Consider the following 9,321-nt stretch of genomic DNA (forward strand, 5'->3'; position numbering starts at 1 on the left):
AGAGAGAATGGTGCAGCAATGAAGAAATGAAAACCCAAAATCTCTGTAAATGTTCATTAAAACTAATAAAATTTAATAATAAAAAAATACCAGAAAGATATTTCCTTGTGTTTTATTGACTATACATGGGAATTTGACTAGGTGAATCATAAAAATGATGAATCACATTGAGACGGATAGTAATACCAGAACACGTACTTATGCTCATGAGGAACCTTAATACAGAAAAAGAGGCAGGAATTTAACTAGAACAAAGGGATAGTACATGGTTTAAAAATTAAGAAAGGTAAGTGTCAGTGTTGTAGCCTTTCATAATGTTTATTCAATTTGTATGCAGAGCAAATAATCCAAGAAATTGGGCTATATGAAAAAGAATAAGGCATCAGCGAAGACTCACAATCTTCAATCAAACCTTGCTTGCTGAAAGTCGAGATAACTTGAAGTACCTTGTGATGAAGATGAATGACTATAGCCTTTAATATGAACTGCATCTAAATATAAAGAAAAAAATCCACAACAGCTGGACCAAAAAGCAACATTATGATAACTGAAGTTTAGAGTCATTATGGATTTCATTTTAGTTGTATCTCCAATCAATCCCAATGGAAGCAGCAGTTAAGAAATCAAATGATAGCTTCTTGCTTTAGGTAAATCTTTTGAAAACAAAACAAAACAAAACGTTTTAATGTATTAAAAAGGAAAGATGTTAGCTTGTGGACGAATGTGCTCCTGACCCACACCAGGGTATTTTCAGTCCCCTCATTTGCATGTAAAATCTGGACAATGAATAAGGAAGGAGAAAGGACAACCTATATCTTTTCATTGTGATGTCAGCAAAGAATATTGAATATATCGAAGACTGCTGAAGGAATGAAAAAGTTGGCCTGGGAAGAAATGCTGCCAGAAGGCCTTTTATGAATGATGATATAGAGACTTCATCTCACATCTTTGGACATATTATCAAGAGAGGCAAGCCTCCAGAGACACATATTGTTGTTGTGTGCTATCATCCATAGCTGGCCCACCAGTGAATTTTAAGAGGGAGGAGGTTGCCCATCCTTCTGTGGAACAGCTGAGGGATTTAAAGCATGTACTTAGGGATTGCAGTGCATCTTAGAAGAAAAGCCTCATGGAAATGGGTTAACAGAGTGGCGGCTAAAATATACTCAAAAACAGAAATGGGTGTGATGAGGTGTGATTTCTGTCCTTTTATTACAGGACAACTGTGAAGCACAGAAACTTAATCACCTGAAACAAAAATTGATATGTCTGTCCATCATTGCTGTTACTGTTAGTCTTCTTCTAATAGTGATAATTAGTACAGATTAAACCTATGTGCTGTCTAAGTAATGAATTTATCTTAAGTGTGCATGCATCACACTTCTACTATCTTATATTGGGTTAGAAACTTGATGGTTAATTATTTCAAATACAAATCTTACAGTCTCTCTAGAGACATTTGCCTTTATTAAGTTCAATTTTTTATGACAAGATGTTATTTTGTCTTTATTTTGTATGAATTAGCTTTGAGCACTTTTTATGAGGTGGAGACTATGTGCAAGATTACCATATTTTGTTATACAGATGGTGATTTGATTTTATGGAGAAAAAAGATAAGATTAGCTGAGAAGACAAAGGAGTGCACTGAAAGAAGAGACATTTTATTTATAGAAGCAGAAGAGACTACATACTGAGAGTGACACCTATGCTGACATCTGGATGATGAGTAGAGGTAAATTGATAGAGGAATGGGAGCACATTTTCAGACCAAGGGAATGGGAGCACATTTTCAGACCAAGGGAACCATGTGTGCAAAATCTCAGATGTAAAAGGCTAGCAGATAGAGTTTACACTTTCCATATCAGGAGGCAGGTAACAATGGCCAAAGATGAAGGCTGGAGGGATATTGTAAAGAGATTCGATTATCTAGATCATAAAATTAATAATCTCACACGCAAACCTGAACACTTGAATTCACCTGAATACAGCTCAGAAAAAAAGCCTGTTGATATATTTCTGGGGGGAAAAATCCATAGAACCCTACAGAGTGAAGTTTGACTCTTACAACATGAGGTTGCCATAAGTAAATATCCACTCCATGGCAACTGTTTTGTAACGTAAACGTATTTGAGTTTTGAGTTTATTAATGATTTTGAGACTTATTTATGAAGGGGAGACAGGTTTTGCTTGTCTGTTTTAAGCAGGGGTTTGATATACTCTAGATCTCACACCAGTTCGTTCTGATTTTAGAGAATGAATTGGAAACAAGAAATACTGGACACAGGCAGCCTACACACTGGCACAAGGACAGGATCTGCATTCATCAAGCACTCTACATCTAATCAAGGCTTCCACTAACTTCTAAAGACAAGCAGAGCACGGATTACGTCCCACTCTACCTATTCAAGAACTGAGGCACAGCAAAATGAAGCAATTTGCCCAGAATCACACAGCTGGTTGACAATGAATCTAGGATTGCAAATGTGTCCTCCTAACTTCCTGCCATGTGTGTGCTCCATTACATGGGAATGCACATTGCCCTCTAATTAAAATTTTACTACCATCAGGGGGAAGACAGCACTGCATAAAGTCAGGATGATGCACTGGAAAGATTGCTCAATCCCCAACAGCTGGAGTAGAGAGTTCTGCAGGACACCCCTTTCTTTCTCCTCCGGGGAGCATGTGCACAGCTCCACCAAGTGGAAGGAAATATCTCCGTTAGTAATAAAAGCTGCTTTACACCTCAGCTTACCCAAAATACAACAGGGCAAGGACTGGGAGAGAAGAATAACTTCTCCTGGCATCTACAGTAAAATGCATGTGCTTTGTAGGCAAGTCACTGAAGATTTGGTAAGGCAGGTGAAGAAAGGACCTAGGGAACATTCTTAAATTATCTTTGTGACACTGTTTAGATGAAGCTACATCCTTTAAGTATGAAAAGAGAAAGAATGCCCCCATACATTTCACCTTAGTTCCGAATAACAAGGAAAGAATTTTTCTTTTACTTTTCAAAGAGAAGAGAGAATAGCAGGAGGGGTGGGTAGAGAGAAAAATGCAACAATGAATGAATGGAATCCAAAGTCTCTGTAAGCTCTCATTAAAATTATTTAAAAAAATTAGAAAAAAACCATTATACTTTGCAGAGGAAAAAAGTAAAAAAAAAAGAATTAAATGAGCTAATGATTTAGATGAAAAAAATGTTATGTCTTTTATATATTTCTGGTCGAAGGAGGAGTGGCATCCACTTCCATAATAGCTTGCCTCCGGAAACCCTATGAACCTGGAGAGAGGATGAAAGGCACCCAAGCGTCGAGGACTCTCCTTCATAGGGTCGTTATGAGTCACCTGTGACTCGACAACACTTAACAACAACAACAACAACAACTATTTCTGAACTTCTGGAAAGATTCAGAACTACAGAAGTCTTCATTTGTTTTATCCATTCTGTTGGTGGCATACTATCATGTCTTTCATGTTTGTGAATATGTGTACAAATACACACATACACAAATTGACTTAAATACTACATAAAAAAATGAAGTTCAGAAATGGCGCAAGAAATCATAATCTATGGAGGTGTTCTGCACAAGAAAAGAAAACTGTTTCTTCATTTGTATTACTACTCTTTTCTTCCTGGAACTTGCCCATAAGGTAAATTTCCTTTGGATATTTTATTTTTTTTCTCAGGTCTACAATGTGCCAAGAAAGGTTTGTTATCAGGCTATCTTGGAAGGATCTTTGGAAGCTCTACTATGCCCTACACAATATCCATTCTAGAGAGGATGGGTTCTCTTGGGCTAAAACCGTAAATTTTTTATGCTATAGTAAAAAAGATAAAATGTGGAATGTTAAGTCTAGGATTAGAGTATAGAAATAAGGGCACACACACACACACACACACACAAAAAGCCACCCAGCCATCCTAAGTTTTAGCTCTTCAACTGAAGAGGCAAAGAAATCCTAAATAGTATTTTTACAGTCCTGTCCTGCTCCCAAGATTGGAAATTATATTCATGTTTAAAACCAATTAGTCATAGACACGTTCATTTATCTAAAGTGTTGCCTCTGGGAAGGTTTTCTTTTTGCCCTAACAGGAGATGGCTGTGAAGGATTTGGAGATGTGAGTTACATCCAGTCTTCTCCTTAGAGATTTTGTCCAAATTGTTCCTGACTATCCATGTTGGTTAAAAAGCTCTTCCACAGCTGCTCATTAATTTAAGAGAAACAGTGGAAACTGACAAAGCACAGTTAAGACATAAGATGTTGGAAATGCACTGATTTGTACTTAGCCAAAAAAATAACACTGAAGAAGTAAACATTCAAATTGAAAACAACAATCTAACCTTCTGCATCCAAGGAGATTCCAACTCATGGTGACCTTGATGGTCAGAGTAGAAATGCCCCATTGTGTTTATGAGGGTGTCAATCAGAGATAGACTGCCTCATCTTTCTCCCATAGACCAGCTGGTTGGTTCAAATCATTTGGTTAACAGGCCAAGTGCTTTCACCTCTATGCTACCAGGACTCCAGAAAAATAACAACCTGTGGCATGGAAAATCAGTTTCCTCCTTGTCACCAGTTTGAAGAAGCAAGGGCAGTGTTAAAGATGGGCTTTCCAAGAGCTTGATTCACCACTTGCACAGAGGTAATCTTGCCTCTACAGGATATGTTGATTAGGGCAGCTCTGGGGACTAGCCTTCTGTGCAAGGCATTGTCATTTGGATGAAAAGGAAGTTCTAAATCCCTACAGCTGTGGTGATGAGGGATCCCTCAGTACTCTTTGGGAGGTGAGGAGACATTAACCTTGTATCTTGGCCAAATTCGTCTTATATTCTTTTTCCTTAAATTCTTCCTCTCTGCTCCTGGCAAAGGCAGTTGAATATGATGTACTGGTGGCTTTCCAGCCCCTACAGCAAAGGCCTAAATAGCATTTTAAGATGGATCAACTGGTTACATTCTCTGTCACGTCTCAAATAGCCTTCACATGGAATAAGAGGGGTTGGTTGCTAGTTCATTAATAATGATAATCCTTTACAAGACCAAGATCAAAGATAGACAAACCTCAAAGATCTGGAGGTTGGTTTGTTTTCTGGTTTTATTTTTACATTTTTTTCTTCATTTACTCGATAGATAATTATAAAATATATACTAATTCTGTTCTTGAAAGATGCAAAGATGAACTAGTTATGATTTCTAACTCAGAGAATGCTCTATAGAAGAGGTAAGGTAATATGTCCAAGGAATGACGGAAGCATAGAAAAAGGAGAATTTAAGTTTTGCAACAAAATGGAGACCTCAACATACAAACTGAGTGCAACACCTTTCAGTGAATCACTGTGCCCAATAGTCTTATTGTGATAAAACTATGCAAGAAAATTTAGAAACTAAGTTGTAATACATCTATATGGGATGTGGACTTGTTTGATTGACAAGGGATGGAAGATAGATCAAAAACAAGTGAGGGAAACGGCTCCACTCTTTAGAGAACTATGGCTTGGTAACACGTACACAGATGGGTGTGTATGTAGGAAGGAAGTACATTCCTTCAAATAAAAAATGAACTGGGAATCAGCAGGGAAGTAAGTAAAATAGGTAGAGATGGAGGGAATGGATTACGATAATTATTGAATGTCAGACTGAGAAGTTTGGACATGAAGCGTTGTAGTGGATTTTGGGTAGGGAGTGATATTAACTCTGGCTGGAGGGTGGATTGGTTAACTTCTTTTACTTATGCATAAGCTTTCAAAAAGAATGTAGGAAAGATATTAAACAATGAGATTGGAGGACACATGAAAGAAAATATTAGTAATTTAAGTTTGCAAGATAAACATTATTCATCATTGCAAGAACATGGGAACAGCCCAAATATTCAACCACAATTGATTGATTGAGAAATTATGGTACATTCACACGATGGAATACTATGTAGCACACAGGAGCAATGATTTTGAAAATCACTACCTAACTTGGGAGGGACTGGAAAGCATTATGATGAGTGAACTAACTCAGTCCCATAAGAACAAACTCTGTATAAGGCCATTATTGTAGAAATATAAAGATAACTAATAAAACGTGTATGAGGATCCAACGTGGGGAGGGTAGGAACAGAGAGGTTAGAATGGGCAAGGGGATAAACACAGGGTCACACAATTGATAGGAGTGGGTATAGGAAATTGGAAAGCTCTGGTATGAAAAACAATGTATAAAAATTGTTAATTAAACTAGTATAAAATAAAAATTTTATTTTAAAATAAGGAAGTTTATCTCATAAATAATTAAATGAGGCAATGTATATAAACTTTATGGTTGTGATCCTTGCATAAGTATTAATTATTAATCAAGAAGTTTTTGTTTTTGTTGTTGTAGGGTAAAAATTGCAGCTTTTGAAATACAGTAGACAGGGTTAAAAGCTTATTAAAATAGAAGACTTATTAAGAAAGAGTGACTGATATTAGGAGGCAAAAATCCACTTTACTGATACAGTGAATGGCACAGGCCAATAAAAGAGCTGATAGAGTAATGAGGTACTGATAGAGGCTTCACCCTAATTTCAGGCTTTGAGAATCTTCTCTGTGAGAGCTGAGCACATCAGATATTCATCAGGAAGTACCAATTAATTGAGTGGAAATATTGAAACACTATTTTTGGCTCTGAGGATTTGCTTTGTCATTGGTCAAACTTAGTGCTTGACTAAAAGAATGCTTTGAAAGGAGGAAGAGTTATGAAGGAATGAAATGCAAAAGCTTTGAAGTGAAAGTATTACCAGGTTCCCCAGCTCATACTATTAGGTTGCCACATGTCATTTATGCAAACTTTCATTATATTCAAGCTTGCCTTATGGAGAGTTTCTAGCATTAAAAGAAAAGAAAAACAATGACTTCTAATGTTCCAAATTCTGTCCATAAATACTTTTTATTTGGTTTTTAGTTTAAGGATGTTTGACAGGTGACTTTATTGAAAACAAAAGAAATACATTTCTAGTATTTTATTTTGCCAGTCAATAGTCAAAATCCCCCGTTGAACTCACTCAGCTCTGAGAATAACTGAGAAATTATTCCTTTGACCCTTTAACAGCACGACTCAGAATGACTATAAAAATCCAGAATTAGTCTGAGTATGTTTTCTCTAGCAAGTAGTGAAAAGGGCTAAGGAGACGAAAATTTTGCCTGAGAGTATTTTTTTCTGAACATAAATTTCACTTATTTTATATGCTTTTTACCTTTTAACTGTCTCAAAGCTTGATACACTATTATAACAAATGATCACAATAAAAGCTGGGAGAGCTGGAATTTGGCCTTGCTATCCTGAGTCTCAAATGTTTTCCACCTTTGACAGGTACCATCTAAATACTTTCTGATTGCTCACTTTAGTGGGAAATATCTGAGTTGTCTTTCTCTGACAGGTTTGATGTTACACACACTCTGATGCCACCAATTTTTACTGTATAAAATTTGAATATAGTTTATAATAAAGATTATATACAATAGATGTTCTTAAAACTCACTGTCAAAACAAAACACTCACTGTCATTGGTTTAAACTAACTGGTAGTTGACCCTCCATTGAGTTTTTGGTGGCTGTAAATCATGGAGGAAAAGATTGCCCATCTTTATTCCACAGAACCACTGGGATATTTGAAATGCCAGAGAGGTGCAACTCCCTGCTGACTACGTCAGCAGAGATCTCTATATAAGTCAGCTGTCACGGACCTCTCCAGAGTACTGAAGAACAATGATGTCAGTCTGGAGACTAAGGTTCACCTGATCCAAGGCATAGTCTTTACAGTTTCTTGCTATGTGTCAGAAAGGTGGACAATGAGAATTGATGCCTTTGAGCTGTGGTACTGGAGGAGAGTGTTGAATATACCATGAACTGCCAAGAGAACAAATACGTTCATTCAAGAGAGGATGAAGCCAGGCTGGTCCTTGGAGGCAATTGTTCTGAGGCTTTGTCTGACATACTTTGGCATGTTGCAAGGAGAGACCAGTCCTTGGAGAGGGATGTCATGCTTGGAAGGGTGGAGGGACAGAGAAATAGAGAGAGACCATCAATGAGATGAATTGACACAGTAACTGGGATAATGGGGGTAGGTGTGTCAGAGACAGTAAAGTTGGCACTGGATAGAGCAGGTTTCAGGGCTGTTTTACACAGGATCACTATGAGTCGCAAGCAACTTAATGGCATATAACAACAACAACAACAACAGCATCTCATAATACATCTAGAGATCACTGGTGACCTAGTGATAAGAAGCTGCACTGCAATCCTAAAGGCACACAATTCAAATTTACTAGATGCCCTGTGAGAGAAGGATGGGCAATTTCCTCATGTCCGATTAACTGCCTCTGAAAACCTGCTGGAGGGTCAGCTATGGGTTGGTTCTGACTCAATAGCACGTAACAACAATATATTACGTAGTTTTCATTTTCTATTACTTAAGAAATTATAAAAGGTATATTGTTTTAGTATGAAAACACACAGGATAATTACATTAGCATAATGGAGCCACAGGTGTGCTCTCCGGGTACCTCAAAGTTGTCCTTGGCATCATTTTCCAAGTTGGAAAACCACTCTTAGTAAAGCTCCTAATCAAATCAAAGGTAATCAATCATCCCCTAATATAGATACCAGTTTTACAACTTAAAAAATGCAGAATATATGAAAACTATGGAAATGATGTGTTTGTTTGTAAAGTGATGTTTAATCTAACTCAGTCATTCCAAGTATATATATTTTTTTATCTACATGCATGTCCTAGGGGATATTACAAAATTCTGAGGAATGTTTTTAAAAAAGGTATTCTTGGCATTCCTGATTCTGACAAACATAATAGCTATTCTAGGATCTCCTAGCATCATGATAACAAGACAATCACACAGCTTTCCAAATTATCCTTGGGAATGGCACTTTCCAAAGTTCCTTTGAGAGTTGGCAACACCAGCCCTGAGATCCAGTGGTCTGTTGCAGGAACTATGTCTTCAGCTAGCAAAAACTACCTTACATCAGGTATGATGGTTTATTACATTTTACTTAAAAATTCTGCTGGTAACACAATTCATGAAACAAAATGCTGTTGCTGGTAACGCAATTCATGAAACAAAATGCTGCTAACTAAAAGCTCAATGGTTTGAACCCAGCAGCCACTCCAAAGGGAGAAAGAAAGAAAGCCCATTACCATAAATAACTTACGTTGGAAACAAAATAGGGAAGCTCTACTGTGTCCCACAGAGCAGCTATAGGTTTGGAATCAATTCAATAATAGTGGATTTGGGTTTCATTTTACCTCTGTTGAGAAAGCAAAGAAAACATTTCAGAGTTTATT

The sequence above is a fragment of the Elephantulus edwardii genome, unplaced genomic scaffold (assembly GCF_000299155.1).
Source record: "Elephantulus edwardii isolate Elephantulus edwardi_28Jun2011 unplaced genomic scaffold, EleEdw1.0 scaffold00031, whole genome shotgun sequence".
Taxonomy (NCBI): domain Eukaryota; kingdom Metazoa; phylum Chordata; class Mammalia; order Macroscelidea; family Macroscelididae; genus Elephantulus; species Elephantulus edwardii.